General features: G+C 36.3%; 1 protein-coding gene and 1 non-coding gene across 4 annotated transcripts in view; one reads left to right on the forward strand and one right to left on the reverse strand.

Moving 5' to 3' along the window:
- The window catches only part of TEX9 (testis expressed 9), a 216,173-nt gene that overhangs the window by 21,199 nt on the left and 171,701 nt on the right, over window positions 1-23,273 (forward strand). The gene's annotated exons all lie outside the window — the stretch shown is intronic.
- LOC112205815 (U6 spliceosomal RNA) lies at window positions 9,427-9,533 on the reverse strand. Its single transcript, XR_002939898.1, has one exon. It is a non-coding gene; the product is annotated as a U6 spliceosomal RNA (small nuclear RNA).

The following is a 23,273-nucleotide window of genomic DNA, read 5'->3' on the forward strand; positions in this document are numbered from 1 at the left end:
TCAGATCATTGATTTGAGAACTTTCTGATTTCCTTTTCTTTCTTTTTTTTTTTTTAACAGGGTCTCACTGTGGAGTGTAGTGGTACCAGCATGGAGTGTAGTGGTACCATAGCTTACTGTAACCTTGAACTCCTGGATGGGAGCAATCCTCCTGCCTCAGCCTCCCTGAGTTGCTGAAACTACAGGAATGTGCTACCAGGCCCAGCTTTTTTTTTTATTTTTTATTTTTTTGTAGAGACAGGGTCTCCTCCTCTTGCCCAGGCTGGTCTCGAACTCCTGGCCTCAAGTGATTTTTCTGCCTTGGCCTCCTAAAGTGATGGGATTACAGGTATAAGCTACCATGCCTTTCTATAGTTTTTAAATATAAGCATTAATGCTAAAACTTTCACTATGAGGGCAGCTTTATCTGCATCCCAATAATTTTGATATGATGTTTTTTCATGTTGATTCAATTGCAACTATTTTCCAATTTTCTTTGTAAGTTCTTCTGTGACCCATTAATTATTTAGAAGAGATTTTACAAAAATTTCCAAATAGGATTTTTTTCAGAAATCTTTATTTGTACTTTAATTCTGTTATACTTCATATGATTTTTAATTCTTTTAAATGTATTGTTGTTTGTTTTAAGGCCCAGAATATCGTCTATCTTGGTGAAGGTTTCATATTTTTGGAAAAGAATATTCTCTTGTGTGGGTGGCCTATTATATGAATATCAGTTGGGTCAAGGTGGTTGATGGTATTGTTCAGGCTTTTTAATCCTTAACTGATTTTCATTCCTACTGCTTTATTGATTACAGTGAGAAAAGTGTTGATTCAAAAGACCTTTTGATATGATACCACAGTTCTTGGGTGCTCTGAGTCACCAACCATAATTTTGGACTTATCTATACCTTTTATTCTGTCAGATTTTACTTCCTATATTCTGCAAATCTTTTGTTAGATGTGTGATTATTATGCATTTTTTTGTATATTCTTGGTGAATTGGTTGCTTGTCATTATGTAATTTCTCTCTTTTTTTTTTGAGACAGAGTCTCACTCTGTCGCCCAGGCTGGAGTGCAGTGGTGCAGTCTTGGCTTACTGCAACCTCCACTGCCTGGGTTTAAGCGATTCTCCTGCCTCAGCCTCCCAAGTAGCTGGGACTACAGGTGTGCACCACCATGCCTGGCTAATTTTGTATTTTTAGTAGAGAGGGGGTTTCTTTTCTTTCTTTCTTTTTTTTTTAGTACTTTAAGTTCTAGGGTACATGTGCACTATGTGCAGGTTTCTTACATATGTATACATGTGCCGTGTTGGTTTGCTGCACTCACTAACTCGTTGTTTATTTTAGGTATTTTTCCTAATGCTATCCGTCCCCCATCCCCCCACCCAATGACAGGCCCCGGTGTGTGATATTCCCTGCCCTGTGTCCAAGTGTTCTCATTGTTCAATTCCCACCTATGAGTGAGAACACGCAGTGTTTAGTTCTGTCCTTGTGATACTTTGCTCAGAATGATGGTTTCCAGCTTCATCCATGTCACTACAAAGGACATGAACTCATCCTTTTTTATGGTTGCATAGTATTCCATGGTGTATATGTGCCATATTTTCTTAATCCTGTCTATCATTGATGGACATTTGGGTTGGTTCCAAGTCTTTGCTATTGTGAATAGTGCTGCAATAAACATACGTGTGCATATGTCTTTATAGCAGCATGATTTATAATCCTTTAGGTATATACCCAGTAATGGATGGCTGGGTCAGATGGTATTTCTAGTTCTAGATCCTTGAGGAATCGCCACACTGTGTCTTCCATAATGGTTGAACTAGTTTACAGTCCCACCAACAGTGTAAAAGTGTCCCTATTTCTCCACATCCTCTCCAGCACCTGTTGTTTCCTGACTTTTTAATGATTGCCATTCTAACTGGTGTGAGATGGTATCTCATTGTGGTTTTGATTTGCATTTCTCTGATGGCCAGTGATGATGAGGATTTTTTCATGTGTCTGTTCACTGCATAAATGTCTTCTTTTGAAAAGTGTCTGTTCATGTCCTTTGCCCAGTTTTTGATGGGGTTGTTTGATTTTCTTCCTGTAAATTTGTTTAAGTTCTTTATGGATTCTGGATATTAGCCCTTTGTCAGATGAATAGATTGCAAAAATTTTCTCCCATTCTGTAGGTTGCCTGTTCACTCCGATGGTAGTTTCTTTTGCTGTGCAGAAGCTCTTTAGTTTAATTAGATCCCATTTGTCTATTTTGGATTTTCTTGCCATTGCTTTTGGTGTTTTAGTCATGAAGTCCTTGCCCATGCCTATGTCCTGAATGGTATTGCCTAGGTTTTCTTCTAGGGATTGTATGGTTTTAAGTCTAACATTTAAGTCTTTAATCCATCTTGAATTAATTTTCGTATAACGTGTAAGGAAGGGATCCAGTTTCAGCTTTCTGCATATGGCTAGCCAGTTTTCCTAATACCATTTATTAAATAGGGAATCGTTTCCCCATTTCTTGTTTTTGTCAGGTTTGTCAAAGTTCAGATGGTTGTAGATGTGTGGTGTTATTTCTGAGGGCTCTGTTCTGTTTCATTGATCTATATCTCTGTTTTGGTACCAGTACCATGCTGTTTTGGTTACTGTAGGGTTGTAGTATAGTTTGAAGTCAGGTAGCGTGATGCCTCCAGCTTTGTTTTTTTTGCTTAGGATTGTCTTGGCAATGTGGGCTCTTTTTTGGTTCCATATGAACTTTAAAGTAGTTTTTTCCAATTCTATGAAGAAAGTCATTGGTAGCTTGATGGGGATGGCATTGAATCTATAAATTACCTTAAACAGTATGGCCATTTTCACGATATTGATTCCTCCTGTCTGTGAGCATGAAATGTTCTTCCATTTGTTTCCTCTTTTATTTCATTGAGCAGTGGTTTGTAGTTCTCCTTGAAGAGGTCCTTCACATCCCTTGTAAGTTGGATTTGTAGGTATTTTATTCTCTTTGTAGCAATTGTGAATGGGAGTTCACTCATGATTTGGCGCTCTGTTTGTCTGTTATTGGTGTATAGGAATGCTTGTGATTTTTGCACAATGATTTTGTATCCTGAGACTTTGCTGAAATTGCTTATCAGCTTAAGGAGATTTTGGGCTGAGATGATGGGATTTTCTAAATATACAATCATGTCATCTGCAAACAGGGACAATTTGACTTCCTCTTTTCCTAATTGAATACCCTTTATTTCTTTCTCTTGCCTGGTTGCCCTGGCCAAAACTTCCAACACTATGTTGAGTAAGAGTGGTAAGAGAGGGCATCCCTATCTTGTGCCAGTTTTCAAAGGGAATGCTTCCAGTTTTTGCCTATTCAGTATGATATTGGCTGTGGGTTTGTCATAAATAGCTCTTATTATTTTGAGATACGTCCCATCAATACCTAATTTATTGAGCGTTTTTAGCATGAAGGGCTGTTAAATTCTGTTGAAGGCCTTTTCTGCATCTATTGAGATAATCATGTGGTTTTTGTCTTTGGTTCTGTTTATGTGATGGATTACTTTTATTGATTTCTGTATGTTGAACCAGCCTTGCATCCCAGGGATGAAGCCAACTTGATCTCAGTGGATAAGCTTTTTGATGTGCTGCTGGATTCGGTTTGCCAGTATTTTATTGAGGATTTTGGCATCAATGCTCATCAGAGATATTGGTCTAAAATTCTCTTTTTTTGTTATGTCTCTGCCAGGCTTTGGTATCAGGATGATGTTGGCCTCATAAAATGAGTTAGGGAGGATTCCCCCTTTTTCTATTGATTGGAATATATTCAGAAGGAATGGTACCAGCTCCTTTTTGTACCTCTGGTAGAATTTGGCTGTGAATCCATCTGGTCCTAGAATTTTTTTGGTTGGTAGGCTATTAATGATTGCCTCAATTTCAGAGCCTGTTATTGGTCTATTCAGATATTCAACTTCTTCCTTGTTTAGTCTTGGGAGGGTGTGTGTGTCAAGGAATTTATCCATTTCTTCTAGATTTTCTAGTTTATTTGCAGAGGTGTTTATAGTATTCTCTGATGGTAGTTTGTATTCCTGTCGGATCCGTGGTGATATCCCCTTTGTCATTTCTTATTGCGTCTATTTGATTCTTCTCTCTTTTCTTCTTTATGAGTCTTGCTAGCGGTCTATCAATTTTGTTGATCTTCTCAAAAAACCAGCTCCTGGATTCATTGATTTTTTGAAGGGTTTTTTTGTGTCTCTATTTCCTTCAGTTCTGCTCTGATCTTAGTTATTTCTTGCCTTCTGCTAGCTTTTGAATGTGTTTGCTCTTGCTTCTCTAGTTCTTTTAATTGTGATGTTAGGGTGTCGATTTTAGATCTTTCCTGCTTTCTTTTGTGGGCATTTAGTGCTATAAATTTCCCTCTACACACTGCTTAAATGTGTCCCAGAGATTCTGGTACATTATGCCTTTGTTCTCATTGGTTTCAAAGAACATCTTTATTTCTGCCTTCATTTTGTTATTTGCCCGGTGGTCATTCAGGAGCAGGTTGTTCAGTTTCCATGGAGTTGTGCGGTTCTGAATGAGTTTCTTTTCTTTTTTTTTTTTTTTTCTTTCTTTTTTTTTTTTTTTGAGACGGAGTCTCACTCTGTCTCCCAGGCTGGAGTACAGTGGTGCGATGTCGGCTCACTGCAAGCTCTGCCTCCCAGGTTTTACACCATTCTCCTGCCTCAGCCTCTCAAGTAGCTGGGACTACAGGCGTGCACCACCTACACCTGGCTAATTTTTTTTGTATTTTTAGTAGAGATGGGGTTTCACCGTGTTAGCCAGGATGGTCTCAAACTCCTGACCTTGTGATCCGCCCACCTCGGCCTCCCAAAGTGCTGGGATTACAGGCGTGAGCCACCGCACCCGGCCCTGAGTGAGTTTCTTAATCCTGCGTTCTAATTTGATTGCACTGTGGTCTGAGAGACAGTTTGTTGTGATTTCTGTTCTTTTACATTTGCTGAGGAGTGCTTTACTTCCAACTATGTGGTCAATTTTGGGATAATTGTGATGTGGTGCTGAGAAGAATGTATATTCTGTTGATTTGAGGTGGAGAGTTCTGTAGATGCCTATTAGGTCTGCTTGGTGCAGAGCTGAGTTTAAGTCCTGGATATCCTTGTTAACCTTCTGTCTCATTGATCTGCCTAATATTGACAGTGGGGTGTTACAATCTCCCATTATTATTCTGTGGGAGTCTAAGTCTCTTTATAGGTCTCTCAGGACTTGCTTTATGAATCTGGGTGCTCCTGTATTGGGTGCATATATATTTAGGATAGTTAGCTCTTCTTGTTGAATTGATCCCTTTACCATTATGTAATGGCCTTCTTTGTCTCTTTTGTTCTTTGTTGGTTTAAAGTCTGTTTTATCAGAGACCAAGATTGCAACCCCTGCTTTTTTCTTGCTTTGCGTTTGCTTGATAGATCTTCCTCCATCCCTTTATTTTGACACTATGTGTGTCTCTGCACGTGAGATGGGTCTTCTGAATACAGCACACTGATGGGTCTTGACTCTATCCAATTTGCCAATGTGTGTCTTTTAATTGGGGGCATTTAGCCTATTTACATTTAAGGTTAATATTGTTATGTGTGAATTTGATCCTGTCATTATGATGTTAGTTGCTTATTTTGCCCATTTCTTGATGCAGTTTCTTCCTAGCATTGATGGTCTTTACAATTTGGCACGTTTATGCAGTGGCTAGTACCAGTTGTTCCTTTCCATGTTTAGTGCTTCCTTCAGGAGCTCTTGTAAGGCAGGCCTGGTGGTGATAAAATCTCTCAACATTTGCTTGTCTGTAAAGGATTTTATTTCTCCTTCACTTATGAAGCTTAGTTTGGCTGGATATGAAATTCTGGATTGAAAATTCTTTTCTTTAAGACTGTTGAATATTGGTCCCCACTCTCTTCTGGTTTGTAGAGTTTCTGCTGAGAGATGCGCTGTTAGTCTGATGGGCTTCCCTTTGTGGGTAACATGACCTTTCTCTCTGGCTGCCCTTAACATTTTTCCCTTCATTTCAACCTTGGTGAATCTGACAATTATGTGTCTTGGGGTTGCTCTTCTCGAGGAGTATCTTTTTGGTGGTCTCTGTATTTCCTGAATTTGAATGTTGACCCACCTTACTAGTTTGGGGAAGTTCTCCTGGATAATATCCTGAAGAGTATTTTCGAGCTTGGTTCCATTCTCCCCGTCACTTTCAGGTACACCAATCAAAAGTAGATTTGGTCTTTTCACATAGTCCCATATTTCTTGGAGGCTTTGTTCGTTTCTTTTTACTCTTTTTTCTCTAAACTTCTCTTCTCGCTTCATTTCATTAATTTCATCTTGAATCACTGATACCCTTTCTTCCACTTAATGGAATCGGCTACTGAAGCTTGTGCATACGTCACGTAGTTCTCGTGCCGTGCTTTTCCTCTCAAGATGGGGTTTCATCATGTTGGTCAGGCTGGTCTCAAACTCTTGACCTCAGGTGATCCACCCACCTTGGCTTCCCAAAATGCTGGCATTACAGGCATGAGTCACCATGCCTGGCTAATTTTCCTGTTTATCCCAGGAGATGTTCCTATATTGAAGTCATATTTTCTGATATTAATATTGCCACACCAGTTTTCTTATGATTAGTGTTTGTATGGCATATGACTTTTTACCCTTTTATTTTGAACTATTTTTGTTTTATCATTTAAAGTAAGTTTCTTGTAGACAGGATGTAGTCAAGTCTCTTTTTAATTATTAAAATTTAGAAAAAATTCATATAAAAGTCAACATTTAAAACATTTTAAAAATGTACAATTTAGGCCGGACACGGTGGCTCACGCCTGTAATCCCAGCACTTTGGGAGGCTGAGGCGGGCAGATCACGAGGTCAGGAGATCGAGACCATCCCAGCTACATGGTGAAACCCTGTCTCTACTAAAAACTACAAAAACAAAATTAGGTGGGCGTGGTGGTGGGCACCTGTAGTTGCAGCTACTCGGGAGGCTGCGGCAGGGGAATGGCCGGAACCGGGGAGGCAGAGCTTGCAGTGAGCTGAGATCGCGCCACTGCAGTCCAGCCTGGGTGACAGAGCAACATTCCATCTCAAAAAAAAAAAAGTACAATTTAGTGGTTTTTAGACTATTCACAGTGTTGTACAGCTGTCATCTCTGTTTAATACCAGAACATTTCCATCGCCCCAAGAAGAAACTTGTACCTGTTGGTAGTTAATTCCAATTCTCCCCTTGCTCCAACCCCTGGCAATCACTAATTTACTTTATTTCTCTATGGATTTTCATATTATGGATATTTCATATAAATGCAATGTACAACATGTGGCCTATTGTGTCTGTCTTCTTTCAGCATGTTTTGAGAGTTCATCTATGTTGTAGCATGTATCATTCTTTTGCTTCTTATGGTTGAACAAGATTTCATTGTATGGATATATTACATAAATTATCCAGTTCATCAGTTGATAGGCACTTGGGTTGTTTTCACTTTCTGGCTATTTTGAATAATGCTGCTACAAACATTCATGTACAGCTTTTTGTGTGAACATATGTTTTTCCCTTCTCTTGGGCATATACATAGGAGTAGAACAGCTGAGTCATGTGGTAACTCTATTTTTAACTTTTTGAGGAACTGCCAAACTGTTTCTCATAGTGGCTGCACCATTTTGTTTTCCCAATAGATTTGACTTAAAAAAATGTATAACATACTCTTTTATTTAGTTGTGTTTACATCATTTACATTAAATGAAATTATTGATATTGTCAGATTTAAATCTATCATCTTGCTAGTTGTCTGCTATTTATGTAATTTGTCCTTTATTCTCTTTCTGTCTTTTTCTGTCTGCTCTTGAATTGGTGGGGGTTCTTTACTTTTTGTTGTTGTTGTTGTTGTTGTTGTTGTTGTTGAGACAGAGTCTCACTCTGTCACCCAAACTGGAGGCTGGAGTGCAGTGGTGCTATCTCAACTCAGTGCAACCTCCGCCTCCTGAGTTCAAGCAATTCTTCTGCCGCAGCCTCCTGAGTAACTGGGACTACAGGCATGTGCCACCACACCCGGCTAATTTTTGCATTTTTAAGTAGGCATGGGGTTTCACCATACTGGCCAGGCTGGTCTTGAACTCCTGACCTTGTGATCTGCCTGCCTTGGCCTCCAAAAGTACTGGGGTTGCAGTACCACACCCGGCCGAATTGTGTATTTTTTTTTAACTCAATATTATCTCTACTATTGGTTTACTTATACTTCTTTTTAACTTTTTAGTGTTTGACATAGAATTTATAATGCATGTCTCAATTAATCACAGTTTACCTTCAAATAACATTATGTCACTCACATGTAATGTTAGAACTTTACAACAGTACACTCCAATTCCTCCCTCCAATCTGTTGTTCTATCATTTTCTTATATTTCACCTTTACACATGTTGTAAACCCAAAGTAGTCTTTCTATTATTTGCTTTAAATAGTTGGCTATCTTTTAGAGCAATTAAAATAAGGAAAAAAAGTCTTTTATCTTTGTCATTTCTTTGTGTAGATTTAAATTTCTGTCTAGCTCTGATTCTTTCTGTAGAAATTTCTGTAATACTTCTGTTTATTTTTGTCTGAAAGTCTTTATTTCTTCTTTATGTATGAAAGATAGTTCTGCAACATATAAAATTCTGGTTTGACAATTTTTTCAGCACTTTAAATATTTCTTTCCATTCTTTTCTAGCTTGCATAATTCCTGATGAATAGTCTACTCTAATTCTTATATTTGTTGCTCTATATGTAAAATGTCTTTTTACGTCTGGTTGTCTCTAAGATTATCCCTTTATCGTTCACTTTTAGCACTTTGAATATGATGTATCCAGGTGGTTTTATTTTTGTTGCTCTTATTTATCCTGCTTATGGTTCTCTGACCTTCTCAGATCTGTGGCTTCATGTCTTACATTATTTTGGAAAAATGTTAACCATCTTCAACCAATGTTAACTCTCCAAATATTTATTTGGTTTCTTTCTTTTCTCTGTCATTTCCACCCCCAACCACACCCCCAACCCTATGTAGGATTACCATTCTACATAGGGTAGACCGTTTGATATGATACCACAGCTCTTGGGTGCTCTGAGCCGTTTTTATTTACCCACCTTTTTTCTTTTTGTCCTTCAATTTGGATAATTTCTATTGACCTACATTCAATTTCACTGACTTTCCTTGATGTTTTGAGTGCATTGAAAGTAATCTTTATCTGTTACCATGTTTTATTTCTAGTATTTCCATTAATTTCTTATAATTTCCATTTCTCTGCTGAAATGCTGTCTTTTTGTGCATGTTGTTAATTTTTTCCCACTAGAACCATATTAATTGTAGTTATTTTAAGTTACTTGTCAGATAATTGTAATGTCTACATTATCTCTTGAATCTTGTTCTTTTGGTTGCATTGTTTTTTGACAGTGAGTTCATTTTTTCTTGCTTTTATATGTCTCTTTCTCTCTTTTTTAATGAAATGCTTCATGAATTTGTCTGTCATCCTTGCACAGGAGCCATGCTAATCTTCTCTGTATCATTCCAATTTTAGTGTATGTACTGCCAAAGTGAGCACTTTCCTAATGTTCTGTTAATTGCTAGAGAGTGTGTAGAACAGTAAGATTCAGGTAAGTAGTATTTATGCCTGAAAATGGGAAGGCATGTGTTTTTTTTCTCCTACCATTATTGTGTATGTGGGAGAAGGTTGTGTCAAACTTGTCAGGAGTGGAGCTGGTTTTATGTTTTGCTGTTGCTGGGTTTGTCTTCAGTGTACCACCGGCTTCATTCCTCTGCTATTACTTTAACTTTAGGGTGAGGATTAGTTTGCTGGATAGTTTTTCTTGAAGTTCCTAATCCCACCCTCAGGTTTTTGCCTTCCCTGTGTTCCTGAGTTTCAGAATAGGTCACTCTCCAAGGTATCTTACTTGCCAACAGCAAACTGTTGGTGTTTGATTTTCCTGCTGATGAGGCCAGGGGAATTCCCTGTTGTCTTAGTTTAGCCTCATTCTTCAGCAGATCCTACGTCCCTATGTCTAAGGATGGTGCTTTTTTAATCCTTTCACTCCAGTACTAGCAAAAAATTTCTAATGGTCTAGATCCAGAATGGTTTTGTGGCTCCTCCCCCAACGGTTGGAAGTTTTTTCATCCCCAGCTTCCAACTCACTTGTGGCCTAGGGATGACATGGTTTGCTATCCACCCCTCCAAACTCCATACCCCAGCTGGTTAGGTCTTTTGTTCTTAGTGGACAAAGGGCCAAGCATAGCATGATCTCTTTCCCACAACTTGGTTACTACCATTTTCTAAGGCTCATCTTCATTGGATGCTTCTTCTGGTCTCTTGCTCTCTCCCAAATCTTTCTAACGAACACCTCATGAGCCCTAGGGAGAAGAGCCTATGAATGGGTGCAAATTCGTGTCATGTACATGGCTCCAAAGGATTTTATACTCTTATTTTAGCTCACATCAGCCTTTAGCAATTTGTTTAAAATTTTTGGCTGAATTAATCTTATATACTTTTTAGTGGCCCCATCTTCCTGGTTCTGCCTAGGTGAGTCAGCCTCTTGCCCTTTGTGCTATTATTGTTATATATTTTGTTTGTCTATATTTTTTTAACCCACACGACTTTATTGTCCTTATTTTTTTAAATGCTCAACATTCCCTTATATTACCAATAGATTTAACTTTTCTGAACTGTGCCTTTTCTAAATTCCTTCATGTACTACTGTGCTTCCATTCATTCTTGTTTAGCTTTAAAAAAATTGTATCTTTTTTTCTTATAGTGTAGTTCTGCTTGCAATAAATTGCCTTCATTTTTCAAAGAGGTTCTAACTGAGTATAGAACTCTATACTCAGTTTTATAGTTGGCAGTTATATTTTCCTTTAGCACTTTACATATGCCATTCTATTGCCTTTGGCTTCCAAAAATTCTGTTGAAAAGTCAGTCTTATGTCCTGTTGCTTCTTTGAAGGCAACATGTTTCTTTTCTCTGTTTTTACAATTTTCTCTTTTCATTAGTTTTCAGCTATTTGACTTTAATATTCTTGGGTGTGGTCTCCTTTGTATTTTTCTTGGACTTCTCTAAACTTTTTTTTTAATTTTAGTTTTTTATTTTATTTTACTTTAAGTTCTGGGATACATGTGCTGAATGTGCAGGTTTGTTACATAGGTATACATGGGCCATGGTGGTTTGCTGCACCTATCCACCCATCATCTAGGTTTTAAACCCTGCATGTATTAGGTATTTGTCCTAGTGCTCTCCCTCCTCTTGCCCCCCACACCCTGACAGGCCCTGGTGTGTGATGTTCCCCTCCCTGTGTCCATGTGTTCTCATTGTCAACTCCCACTTATGAGTGAGAACATGCAGTGTTTGGTTTTCTGTTCCCGTGTTAGTTTGCTGAGGATGATGGTTTCCAGCTTCATCCATGTCCCTGCAAAGGACATGAACCCATTCTTTTTTATGGCTGAATAGTATTCCATGGTGAATATGTGCCACATTTTCTTTATCTAGTCTATCATTGATGGGCATTTGGGTTGGTCAAAGTCTTTGCTATTGTAAAAGGTGCTGCAGTAAACAGACGTGTGCATGTGTCTTTATAGTAGAATGGTTTATAATCCTTTGAGTATATACCCAATAATGGGATTGCTGGGTCAAATGGTATTTCTGGTTCTAGATCCTTGAGGAATCACTACACTGTCTTCCACAGTGGTTGAACTAATTTACACTCCCACCAACAGTGTAAAAGCGTTCCTATTTCTCCGCATCCTTGCCAGCATCTGTTGCTTCCTGATAGCCGTTCTAACTGGTGTGAGATGGTATCTCATTGTGGTTTTGATTTGCATTTCTCTAATGATCAGTGATGATGAGCCTTTTTTCATGTTTGTTGGCTGCATAAATGTCTTCTTTTGAGAATTGTCTGCTCATATCCTTCGCCCAGTTTTTGATGGGGTTGTTTGTTTTTTTTTTTTCTTGTAAATTTGTTTAAGATCGTTGTAGATTCTGGATATTAGACCTTTGTCAGATGGATAGATTGCAACAATTTTCTCCCATTCTGTAGGTTGCCTGTTCAGTCTGATGATAGTTTTTTTGTTTTTGCTATGTAGAAGCTCTTCAGTTTAATTAGATCCCATTTGTCAATTTTGGCCTCTGTTGCAATTGCTTTTGGTATTTTAGTCATGAAGTCTTTGCCCATGCCTATGTCCTGAATGGTATTGCCTAGGTTTTCTTCCAGGGTTTTTATGGTTTTAGGTTTTACGTTTAAGCCTTTAATCCATCTTGAGTTAATTTTTGTTTAAGGTTTAAGGAAGGGGTCCAGTTTCTGTTTTCTGTGTATGGCTAGCCAGTTTTCCCAGCACCATTTATTAAGTAGGAAATCCTTTCCCCATTGGTTGTTTTTATCAGGTTTGTTGAAGATCAGATGGTTGTAGATGTGTGGTGTTATTTCTGAGGCCTCTGTTTTGTTCCGTTGGTCTATAGATCTGTTTTGGTACTAGTACTATGCTGTTTTGGTTACTGTAGCCTTACAGTTTGAAGTCAGGTAGCATGTTGCCTCCAGCTTTGTTCTTCTTGCCCAGGATTGTCTTGGCTATATGGGCTTTTTTGGTTCCATATGAAATTCAAAGTAGTTGTTTTTTTTCTATGTATTCATTTCATTAGAGAATTAGGTAAACCTCACATTACATGGCCAAGGCCAAAAAATTTTGCACAGTTAGAATGTGTTGAAGAAACCAGCCACAATTTAACCAGATTAGATTTCAACAATCAGATGACTGTATTCCTCCAAATAACCTTCATTTAGGAAGATGACATTCCTCCAATTTGTGGAAAGACAATAAATGCCCTTTCTGCTCTCTGCCACTGAGGAAGAAATTCTCCCTCTTGAGGGACCAACACTATTTTGTTTTTTTTTTTCTCTTTTCCCTTTTTCTTTCTTTGGTTTCCCCTTTCCACGAAGCTTCTTTAGTCGTTTTTGCTCATCCTTAAAATCCTGATGCTCATCTCTTTTATAGATTCTGGTACTGCATTAAAATTTTCAATATTTTTATTCAATCTATTCTTTCCTATATGTTCTTTACAATATTTATTATTGTCATTTTAATTTCCTTGTATGATAAACATTAATATCTATAGCATTTGTGGGCCTCCTTCTATTCTCTATTTTTAAACCTGATTATTGCACATATTATCCTTTCTCCTTGTATGTCTTGTAATGCCAGATATAGTGTATGAAAGTATCATAGAGAAGGAGATGATGTATATTCCACCAGCAAGTGTTTCATCTTTTCTCTGCAAGGCAGATAATGTGAAAGGCTGATTCCCTCAATCCAAAAAAGATTAGGTTAGTTGCGGGTTGCCGTTTTAGTAAATTACAGTGCACCACTGGAGTGTCTTTGGGCCCATCATCCCATTTTGACTGAGTCCGCCATATTTTGTCTCCCCAGCCTGGGTACTGTGAGAGATTCATTTCTTTCCTTGGGAAATTTTGAGATTAGCTTTTTAGCTTCTGCTTTCTAGAAAATGTCTTTATGGGGATATGGGTAGTATTTTTGAAGCAGTTCTTCCTTGTGGGACTTTCTCTCTTAAACACTATATTTATTCTGCCTTTTAGAAGCTTATTGCTGAACTTTTCCACTTTCCCCACACGCCCAAAACTCAGTAAATATCTCATGAGGAAAGTTTCTCATAGGTTTTGGGTTCCTCAAAATTTCAATCTGTCATGACAACCTCAGCTACCAAGAGATGCACGTTTTTTTTTTTCCTCACCCACTCAGTCCCTCCCTCTATCTGCATCAAGTTCAGTCCTTAATCCAAGCTTAGAATTAGCAAATTTCCTGGGGGTAAGAAAATTGATTCTAGCAAAATCTTATTAAAAAGGGGTTTTCCTCCTCTGGAATATTATCTAGTCCTCGCTTCTACATTACTCTAATGTCTTTAAAAATATGATTTTTGTCATTTATTTATTTTTCCTCTAATTGTGTATTTGGAACATTGGTTTGATATGACATTTTAAATTTACTCACAACATACATACATATATATATTTTTAACTTTAAGGGGAAAAAAGCATGCATGTACTTGCCAGTGACAAGGATTTTAAAAATGCTTTATTTGGTGTTTGCATACAGAAATGTACCTCATGAATTTATAGTTTTCTCATGTTTTAAAGTATTTGAAACCACCAACCTTTATACTTTGTTGGGAAGAGCTAGGGAAGTGAATGACGTATAGGAGGCTTTGGCCATAAAAGTGAACTGTGTTAAACAGGAGACCTGTTAAGGAATAATTTATAAAAATTAAGACTTATCTCTTGTCTGGATACTATAGTGAATATGTGTCAAAGATTTCTTAACTTATTATCAAGGGAATCAACAAGATGGTAAAGCTGGTTCAAACAAGAATTTGAGGAACCTAAGGTATATAGTTATCTAGTCAAAGGAAAGCTAAAATGAGTTTGCTAATAGATAGTGTTTAATGTCCTACAGGGGAAGAAAACCACAACCACTGGCATTACCTTTACTTCCATAGAGAAATCTAAAAGTTAACACCTAATTTTATGGAATTTAAGCCCTAATTAAGAGTAAAGAGTAAGTCAAGCAAAAATAAAATCCTCTAAATAATTCAGTAATTCTTGGAAAGGGCCGTTGCACAATAATTTAGAGTGACATTAAAAAGGTATGTATTCATATTTTTGCCTTACTCCAAAGTACAGACAAATTTTCTTAGCATAATTTACTAAAGTGAAGCAAACTACCCAGAAATATTGTTTGTGTTCAGAAAATTTAAAAAATGTGGCATGTCTACATATAGTCTCCCAACTTACAATGCTTTGACTTACAAGTTTTCAACTGTACAATGGTTTGAAAGAAATATGCATTCAGTAGAAATGGGTATGATGTTCTTGCAATATTGGACAGCTTGCAATAAGCTGTAGCTCCCAGTCAGCTGTGTATTCATAAGGGCAAACAACTGATATTCTACAGTGTACTGTATTGCCAGATGATTTTGCCCAAACATAGGATAATGTAAGTGTTATAAGCCATTTAAGGCAGGCAATGCTAAGCTATGATGTTCAGTAAGTTAATTGTATTAAATGCATTTTAACTTATGGCATTTTTAACTTGCGATGGATTTATCTGTACATAACCCTATCATAAGTTGAGGAACATCTATATAAATATTGAGAGAAGACTTAGAGACTCTCCACCCACCCCATCCCCAGCCATGATCGCTGATGACAGCTTAAACTGCTGTGTGACAAAAGCCTTTGGTCTAGGGAAATGAAGGATATTACTGATTTTAGTGTTAAACCTTCACATTGTGTAAGCCTTGAAAAATATGTACATTATGCAAGAATGACCTTAGGAGAGGGATAACCTTCCTTGTGTCTTCTGAACATTCTACCCGAAGGCAAAGATTGGAGGGATAATGATAGATATAACTTCTCTGCATAAGGAATAAATTATATGAGCCAAGTTAAATAATGTATAAATGTGGTTGCTACAAATGAAGTCAAGATTATGCCTATTCTAACAATTTCCAGTAAGTTTATAGGGAAATGAAACTTCATCCATAAGAAAAAAAGAAAAGAACGTAACTGTAATAATGTTTTTAATCTCAGAGAATTGACTATACTGAAGAAAGTTATCTGAAGAGGTATATAACAGAATCATTGAAGCTGGGAATGATTCCCACATCTGTCAGTCCTTGGCTAAATCATTTAAATTCTCAAGCCAGATTTTATGCCTAAGACTGAGTATTAATTAGAAAAATCAATGTTATTGCAAAGCCAGATGAATAACTTACGCCTAGCATAGATCTGCTAAAGTAATTTCAACCATGTGCTGGGATGTCAGTAAATGACTTAAACCAGAAGCCAAAGCAAAGTTGACATTCATAGCTTCAGAGGGATTTAATGAGTTTAAGATTCTTTTTTTGAATTAAGAGGTGCTACAGGATTTTTTTTCACTAATGGGTAAGAAAGGCATTGTCTGTGATAGAAATCTTGTATTGAAGAGGTTAAATGACATCTGAATTACTTGCATATTGTCTTCAGCATTAGCAAAATTGCTGGTAGTTTTGAATATAAGTGTTCCTATATGTTTGAGGTGCTTTAAAATATATTTGTGTTGCAGAACGGTGAGGGGAAAAGTAGAACCCCTTTAAAGTTAAATGAAAAGAAAATTCCTTCAAAGATACTGGTTAACAGAGGTTAGTATATAGTTTAAGTCAGGGGTCCCTAACCCCCAGGCTGCAGACGGGTACTGATCATGGTCTGTTAGGAACTGGGCTGCACAGCAGGAGGGGAGCAGCAAGCTAGCATTACTGCCAGAGCTCTGCCTCCTGTCTGATAAGCCATGATATTAGATTCTCAAAGGAGCCCGAACCCTTCTGTGAACTGCCCATGCGAGGGCTCTAGGTTGTGCGCTCCTTATGAATCTAATTTTTGATGATCTGAGGTGGAAAAATTTCATCCTAAAACCATCCCTCACCCCCCGCCCCACTCTTAAGTCCGTGGAAAAATTATCTTCCATGACAATGGTCCCTGGTGCCAAAAAGTTTGGGGACCACTGGTTTAAGCCCTCAGATAGTCAAAATAATTGAAAAATATAAGAAATCTACATTATCTACCCCGTGAAGTAATTTTGTAATATTTTTGCACCTTATAAACAGTCTTTGACCTACGAATTGGTAATGAGAATTGTTATAAGTGACTGCTTTCAGTCAGTTCTCATGGTTATTATTATGCTTTATAGCTCTACCCAAATACAGTGTCCATTCCTAAGATCCGCAGTTTGAGGCACTTGATTCATCCAGGGATGATTAGATTATATTGGTTGATGCTAATCAAATTCACAAGATACTGTTTTCATGAACCAGAACATCAACTTCTTCATTTATAACTTTCTCATTTCTACCCTGAGCGGAGAATACCTACCCCTTAAATGTTGATGTTCTATCATTCTAAATGCTTCTTTCAAATAAAAAAAAGATTTTAGTAATCCTTCTTATTTAACATAGGTGAAAAACTTCTAAACAAAATGTGAGAAAAAGAAAGCAACAATATGTGTTTTTAATCCACCAGAACAGAAGGGATTTTATTCTAGGAATGTAATCAAGATTCAATAATAGGAAATATTTTTCTATTTGTAGAAAATTATTTGTATTTCTTAATATAAATAAATCACTTAAAACATCACAATCATCTCAACAGATGCCAAAAGGACATTTAATAAAATCAAAGTCATTCCTAATATATTCTCTGCAAGAATAGAAGTAAACAGTCACCTTCTTAACATGGTAAAGCGTACTTGTTTCAAACCCCCCAGTAGATAGCATATTTTAAAGTAAAACCCAAAAGGCATATTCATCAAAAGTAGACATAATGCTAGGGTGTCCACCGTTACCATTATTACTTAATATTGCATGGGAAGTTCTGGTCAATGCAATAAAGGTGAACCAGAAATAAACTCTTATTATTTGCAAATTATATTCTTAGATATCAAGAAATCTCATTAGAATCTCCAAAACCCATTAGAATTACTGTGACTTTTATTAAAACACTAAGTCCAGGAAAAATGTATATAGAAAGGTTTGTGGGAAAAAATATCCTAAGCTATTAATAATACCTGAAGGGTGGTTTAGAGTTAGATAGTTGAAAGGGAGAAAAGTGGGATTGAAGTAGATGTGGAAAATTCCTTAGCAAAGACCTAGGGGCTAGAGGAAGCATTTCCTTGATATTGCAAAGTGAGGGAAATTCAATATGCCTGTTAATTTGTATAAGAGTTGATACAATTCCAGACAAAACTTTGGTGGGATATTTTGGAACTGCACTAGTTATTTTAAAGTTTATTCTGGATAAAGAAACTGCTACTGTTGTGAAAAGTGAGGTAAAAAATAAATTTGAGGACTGAATGTATAATATGATCCAATTTGTAAAAATAGAGGGGGAGAATAAACATATATGTTTTTATTTATAGTGTGTACATTGTGTGGTGTGTGTGTGTGTGTACATATACACATACATAACATTTCTGGAAAAATACAACAAAATGTTAACAGTGGTCCCCAATGAGCAGAACTGAGAGTTTGAAGGGACACAGGGGAAGCTGTTTTCTTTTTGCTTTATATCCTTTATATTATTTGCATTACTTCTATGACCATGTTATCATGTTGTAATTTGTTTTAGTTTCTTTATATTGGTGGTTTAAAACGCATGCAATCAATGAATGATCCTCACTAAAAATATTTCTAGAAGGAAAGCGATAAAATAATATCTTATCAGATGGTATTCAAAAATATCTACTAGATATTAAAGCATATTATAACTGTGCAGTTACAAATACCTTTTATACCTTTTGGTGCAAGATAGTCCTGAAATAAATTTGAATATAATATGAATTCAATGTACATAAAAGATATTTAATCAATGGAAAAGGACAGAGTTATTCAATAAATTATGTTGGAGCAATTGTTTAGCAATTTGGGGAAAAAAAATCCTGTAGATTCTCACTTCACGTCTAGCATCAAAATAAATTCCAGATGGTTTGAGTTAAATATCTAAAAACAAATCAAAACATAGGAAAAATAAATGTTAGTATTTATCAAGTTTTTAGAAGACAGCCAAAAAGTAATGAAAAAAATAAATATTTAACTGTGTGAATATTTAAAACTGTATTTACCCCCCCTTCAAAAAACCATAGTTAAAATTAAGAGACAAACATAAACCTGGAAGAAAAAAAATCACAATTAATTTGGTAACGCTGATATAAATTTGTTGAAACACTAAGACTTAAATTGATATACGAAGGGATGAATTCGCAGAAAAGAAAATATGTCTCCAGCAAATATGGGAAATGTCTAACCTCATAGCAATCAGAAAACTGCAAATTAAGGCAACTTCTATTTTTCACCTATGAATTAAACAGATTTTTAACAATCAATAATGCAATGTCTAATATTATTAATGAGACTTCATTCATTGCTGGTGGAAATGTAAGTCAATACAAATCTTTTAGAAGACATTTTAGCAATGTGTCAAGTGCCCTAAAAATATTTATGTCTTTTGACCTAGTAATTACACTTCTCCTTTTTTTTCTTTTTCTAAAGAGAGTCAGGGTCTTGCTATGTGGCCTGGCTGGCATTCAAACTACTGACCTCAAGTGATCCTCCTGCTTCAGCCTTCCACAGTGCTAGGATTACAGGCGTGAGCCACAATGCCCAGCTTAATTTCTTTGACTCTATCCTAAAGAAGTAATCCTAAATATTTTATTAAAACTTTGTGCATAAAAAGTTAAAATATCCTTTCAAAGGGTGTGCAGCGGTAAGATACTGGCTAAGTAAACTATGATACTATCTGGAAAGAATATTAGATTACCATTTTATCAAGTGTATGTGATAGCATGTAAAAATGCCTGTGTTATATAATATTAATTAAAATAAGGAATATAAACTATATTAAATAATAGAATTATTATTATTGCGTTAAAGAAGGAAATATATAGGAATGAGACTGGAAGGAAACAATTGTTGACTAGTCTTGCAGAGAAATCAAACTCATTTCTCTCTCCAAACATGCCTCTTTACCAGTATTTCCAGTCCTATTTGATGGCCCTACTATCCACTATGCATCCTAAATTGCTGTAGCTATTTCACTTTCTAAATATATCTTTATTGTTTTCCCCGTCCATCCTCACTGCCATTGGCTTGACCTTTTTTTCCAAGTTCTGATCTTCTCCCATAGGACTTAAGTAGTGCCCCCATTTGGTCTCTCTGTTTTAACTATTTGTTTGTTATTGATTTCTAGCTTAATTTTACTGTGGCAAGAGAGTATTCTCTATATGATTTTAATCATGTTAGATTTGTTGAGACTTGCTTTATAGCTCAATTTTGTATAATGTTCCATCTTCACTTATGTGTTATTGAATATATTAATTCTATATTATAACTTTATTTATCTAAGATGTTATTATATCTCTTTTAAATCATCGTTCATTTAAACTCACCCATATTCACTTTTTTTGCTCTTTATGCCTTTCGTATCTCACACCTTCTATGAGATTACTTTCCTTTGCCTGCAGTACATCCTCTAGAATTTTCGTTAGTGTGGGAGTGCTAGTTGCAGTCTCTTGATTTTCGTGTCTCTGAACATTTTTACTTTACCCTCACTCAAAAATATTTTCTGTTGGTACATAGAATTCCGGTTGGCAATTACTGCCTTTAGGAACAGTCAAAGATGTCTCCTGGTGTTGCGGGAAACAGAGGTCGTAGATAATTTGAGATAATCTCTACATCTCAAGATCCTTCACTTAATCACATCTGAGTACACACCTTATACCCTAAGGGTATAGCTTTTTGGGCTACAATTTAATTTGGGAAAATCTTCTACTAAATTCTCCTCCCATTTGGGATTTGACTTCTATCTCCACCACCCTGTAAGTTTGCCAAAACCAAATTCAAGTTTTACAGGAATGACAGAGCCTTCAGGCCAAAAGTGGCTTTGATATTGTAGCTTTTTTCTTTGGATTTCAGCCTTCCCTTGGATTTTGGCCTGCTAGTTCCTTAAAATCTTTTCAGTTCTTCAGTACTCTTAAGGAAATTAAAACATATTTTATTCAGTATTTTTTATGTTTTCAGTATGAGCATTAGTTTAAATAATTTGCCTGCCATGGCACAAAGTTAAATCCCCAAATTCTTTATAATGACTACATTTTTATGTTAGGCAACATAAAAAATTATAGGTAAAACCTCAGTATACTTGGAGAGCAAACTAAATGACAAGGTAGTACGTGATTATTACTACAAAATGAAAATAGTGGCAATTAGCTCCTGTGAATTTAGAAGGAAATAAAATCACCATGGATTGAAATAGTTTGAAAAGTTTAGTGGCAGGAGTACAGTTTAAAGTGCAAGATAGGCCATTGGATTGTTATGAAATAGATTTAAAAATATTTGATTAATTTTTATGACTTCACCTTTATTCAGCTTCTGATAAAATCTGTGTGTCTGGAAACTATTTTGAGATATGAATCTATGGCGTTTTCATCTCTGTATTTCCCCTCTCCTGTGATCATTGCCTTAGAGGAGGTATGCAGATGAACAAAAAGCAGAAATAGTCCACAATTCTTGGTTGTTGCATTCCAAAAGTGTAAGCCCTCAGGAAAACTTAAAGGGGAAGTTAAAAGAAAGGGAGATGTTTCCTAGGCATAAATGGCATGTTTCAAAAGAAACATGAAAGTACAAAGATGTACCTCAGACTAAAATAACAGCTTCTTAGACTGAGGATAGGCGATGAAAATGACATCTGTGGGGTCCAGAGATGAGGCACTGACACATCATCTTGTGCCACTAGGGCGGCAGCAGAGAGAAAGAGAGTAGCCAGAGAAAAATGACTCTTGGAGCATCTAGGCAGACAGGACATAGGCAGTCTTAAAAAGATCCCCAGGCACTAAACTGGCATAAAAGCAGCAGAGCACATCTAGAATTGTAGAGACCATTGGATATAGGACAACAGACTTCAGCGAGAACTGTTTAAGTTCCCTTTCTTACCCTGGCACTGTGTAAGACACTGAAATTATAGTACAACCCAGGAAGAAGGATATCTCCAAGAATGGCAGAGGTCAATTTTCCTGAGCCAGTGCAATGGAGGCTCAGGATTAGAAAGTTGAAATGTAGAAAAATAAAGTTGTATGTCTTAACCAATCTCGTGACTGATGTTCAAATTACTACATCTTTAGTTCTCACATTTTCCCCAAGTTGCATCCAAGTGCTTACTAGAAATTTCTAGTTGGGTTTTGCATGTAATTTGGCATATTTATAACTATTTCACTAATATTTCTACTGAGGCAGAGGCAGATGAGACAATTATTTCTGTAGTCCCCTTCCTATAGTCAGGGGAGAAACTCAGGGATAGGGGAAATCCAATTTGAACAGAGTGGTTTTTACTATTACTTAATGTCAGAATGCTTTGTAATGCAGCATAGGACATGGAGGATGCTCTATATTTGACATAATGGCCCAAGTTTTCAATAAATGAAATAAACGTTATGTCAATAGGAGAACTATGAATCTTTTTTTATAGAAAGATTATGTTAAAGAAAATTAAACTTCAAGGTGGTTGGATGCTATATAATAATTACTTAAATACTAGCCACAACTAGAGTAGAAACTTCCTACCATCATTCTTTTCCCCACTTTTTATGGGATCTGAGATTTAACCCTACTTGCATGCTAACATCTTAGCCTGACCTGGTTTCAGGGATGCTGGCAGAAGACACAAGACTCCTGGGTGAAAAGCAAAGAACTTAACTTTTTTAAAAAAATTATTTATTTTAATAGACAAGTGAAAAAAATATGTATATATACTTGTGGTGTATAATGTGATGTTTTAATATATGTATACATCATAGAATGGCCAAACAAAGCTATTTAACATCGTAGTACCTCATATAATTATTTTTTATGGTGAGAACACTTCAAATATACTTAGCAATTTTCAAATATACACTATATTGTTATTAACTGTAGTCATCATAATGAATAATAGATCTCTTAAACTTATTCTTCCTAACTGAAATTTTTTGTCTTTTGACCAATATCTCCTCAATCCATATAACCCCATCAGACTCATGTAGTGACCATTTTCTCTCTGTTTCTGTAAGTTCAACTTCTAAAAGTTCTACATATAAATGAGATCATATGGTATTTGTTCTTCTGTGCTTGCCTTATTTCACTTAACTTAATGTCCTCTGGGGCCATCCATGTTGTCACAAATGACAGGGTTTCCTTCCTTTTTAAGATTGAATAGTATTCCGTTGTGTATACATATATTTTGTTTATCCATTCATTCATTGATAAACACTTAGGTAGATTCAATATCTTGGCGACTGTGAATAATGTTGCAACATGAACATGAGAGTGCAGACATCTCTTTGACATACTGATTTCATTTCCTTTGGATATATACGCAGTAGTGAGATTGCTGGATCATATGATAGTTGTATTTTTAATTTTTTGAGCAATCTGCATACTATTTTCCATAATGGTTGCACTATTCATAGTCTCACCAACAGTGACAGTGTACAAGGGTTCCCTTTTCTCCACATTCTTGCCCACACTTATCTTTTGTCTTTTTGATAATAACCATTCTAAGAGGTGTGAGGTGATATCTCATTGTGCTTTTAATTTGCATTTCTTTGGTGATTTTTTTTTTACTAGCTCGCTTTTTACTAGCTTTTACTAGAATTTTTTTTTACTAATTAGTTTTCTACTTTCTCATGTTTTTTGCGTTACTAATAAGCATCTTTTTCTTTCAGCTTGAAG

Source organism: Pan troglodytes, chromosome 16 (assembly GCF_028858775.2).
Source record: "Pan troglodytes isolate AG18354 chromosome 16, NHGRI_mPanTro3-v2.0_pri, whole genome shotgun sequence".
NCBI lineage: Eukaryota > Metazoa > Chordata > Mammalia > Primates > Hominidae > Pan > Pan troglodytes.